Genomic DNA, 2,747 nt, shown 5'->3' with positions numbered 1-2,747 from the left:
GCTATGATGCTCCCCCACTACTTCTGCTCGTGATCAGATATGCACATATCGTCAGCCACCAAGGGACATGCTCAACTGGTTACGGTCAAATAACTGACAAGCAAATCTGTGGTATTGAGCAGAATATTTGCTGTAGCGCATCTTCTTATACCAAGAAAAGCAATGTACATGATAACACTTCCAATCAATTAAGATCAGAAGCCATGAGAGCCACTGCCTGGTACTGCATCCGGGAATTTATTATTATTATTATTATTATTATTATTATTATTATTATTATTATTATTATTATTATTATTATTATTATTATCATTGTTATTATTATTAATATTTTGATTTTTACGCCAGCAGAACTCTTAGCACACCTGGTAAAATGCTTAGTGGTAATTCGTCCATCTGTATACTCTGCGTTGACCATCCGCTGAGATTGACGTAACATGTCACTATCGGGATGAATAAAATAAATAAGGCCTGGTCACTGGTTTCAGTGTAATCGGTCAGCCCCTTTCTCGAAACTTTTGGTCGTCTGCCCAAAATTTAGACCATTAATACAATTTAATTTCTTTGAAAATACTGTACTCGGATAGCTTAATTATTAATTTTAATTGTTGTAATTAGTTTATATTTCATTTTTAAAGTTCCCTGTTAATATATTTTATTTTATTTTTAAAACATCATTGTAGTTAATATTTATCTTAACATTTATATCTTTATCTAACATAATTATATTAAAATTATTTTATATCGCTCTGCTTATTCTTGTAAGGAAAATATTTTTTTGTGAAATAGAATATGTTCCTTGATAAATAATACATCGGATACTTTCCTTTAGAATTCTTATTAACATCTCTTTCCGTTTGCACATAGTTCATATTTTCATTTTATACTGATCAAATGTCATTTTCATTGTGATTTTATTATTAACTACTGAAAATCTTTATTCAATATTCCTCCTCTCCTTAATTGAATCAGTCAGTTATAGTTTAAACACATTATGAATTTATGCCATAAATATTCTTCAAGTTGACGGGTGAAATTTAGGAAATTAAGTATTGTATTACATTTCTGGAATGATCTAATGAATATAATTCCCAAGTAGCTCTCCTGAAATAACTTCCTTACACTCTATATAGGTCAAATATTCTTAGTTCTACTACTAAATATTCCCCTTTAAACGTTCTCGATTCCAAGATCTGAAGTAGATATAAATAGACCTACTGCTTTCTCGCCTTTACTCCGTTTTTCTATCATCTTATCATCCCATCATTAGTTCGTTATGCTCATGTGCCTGATGATTGCGCTAGGATACCAGCTGTCTTAAAATATACTGTCTGGCTTGCTCTCAGCGCATGAAACAAACAGTAGCACATGTATCGTATTTATTAAACTTTTATCTTTCATCAAATGGAATATTTTTGCTTAATTTATTATCATGATATATCAGGTCATCCCATAATTTTTGTCCGATTTTAGCTTTTTTCAAATTGAATGAAATTTAATAGTGTTTTAGAATGTCTAATGGAATTTAAAATTATATTTATGCATTTTGTGCAGTTAGACTAATTAAATGTTATTTTACAGAATAATAGAATTAAAATTTCTTTGGTTAAAACCCTTTCTAACATGGAAGTGTCCAAAGAGCATTTAAGGTACGTAATATTTTATGAGTACAAAACGGAAACTCTGCAGCTGAAGTGACTCGAAACTTACACTCAGTTTATGGGAAATAATGCTTGAATGAAAGACTTTGCAGTAAATGGTTTGCAAAATACGGAAGTGAAGATTTCAGCCTTGAAGATGAAGATCGAACAGGATGTCCAGTTGAGTTTGATGATAAGCTCCTTGAGGCATTACTTGAAGAAAATCCTACATTATCAGTAGAAGAATTGGCAATAAAGCTTAGTTCAAACCAGGTAACTGTTCATCGTCATCTTCAACGATTTGAAAAGGTTCCTAAACTTGGAAAATGGGTGCCTCATGAATTGTCCGAAAGCAACCGCAAATCCCGAGTTGACATCGGCTCTTTTCTCCATTCTCGCGAACTCATTTCCCCCTTTTTGTATAGACTTATGACTGGTGACGAAAAATGGAGCTTCTACCGAAATGTTAAACACCGTAAATTGTGGCTTGGTAAAAGGGAAAAAAGCTCATTGACAACCGAGATGGGAACTAGTTGGAAAAACGATTCTTCTCTCTATCTAGTGGGATTGCAAAGGAGTAATTCACTTTGAACTGTTACCGCCTAATGGAATAAGTAATGCTCAAGTGTACTGTCAGCAATTAGAGCGTTTGAACCAAGCTTTAAAGAAAAAAAACAGACCCGCTTTAGTGAATCGAAAAGGAGTGATGATTCAGCAGGACAATGCGCGACCCCACACTGCAAACTTCACATCACAGAAGATCGAAGAGCTTAGTTGGGAAAAAATTCCTCATCCAACTTATTCTCACAAAATTACTCGTTCAGACTACCGTTTGTTTCGTAGTTTACAGAATCATTTGGGGACATAAATTTCGCAAGACAGGAGGAGGTCGAAACTGACATTTGAGAGTTCTTCGCTTTGAAAGCAAAATAGTGTTATATTGATGGGATTAAAAAGCTTGTAAATAGATGGAAGGAAGTCATACATAATCAGGAAAAGTACATTGATGATTTAATTTCAATTAAATATAAAATTTGATAATTTGTTTTCTTTATTCAAGACCGAACGTATGGGATGACCTGCTATATATATATATATGTATATATA

The 2,747-nt window shown here is 32.8% G+C and overlaps 1 long non-coding RNA gene across 1 annotated transcript in view; it reads left to right on the top strand.

Moving 5' to 3' along the window:
- Positions 1-2,747, top strand: part of LOC128248033 (uncharacterized) — a 99,634-nt gene that overhangs the window by 84,277 nt on the left and 12,610 nt on the right. The window lies entirely within an intron of this gene.

This window comes from Octopus bimaculoides, chromosome 6, assembly GCF_001194135.2.
Source record: "Octopus bimaculoides isolate UCB-OBI-ISO-001 chromosome 6, ASM119413v2, whole genome shotgun sequence".
In the NCBI taxonomy this organism is placed as follows: domain Eukaryota; kingdom Metazoa; phylum Mollusca; class Cephalopoda; order Octopoda; family Octopodidae; genus Octopus; species Octopus bimaculoides.
This window is presented reverse-complemented; position numbering and strand designations above follow the sequence as displayed.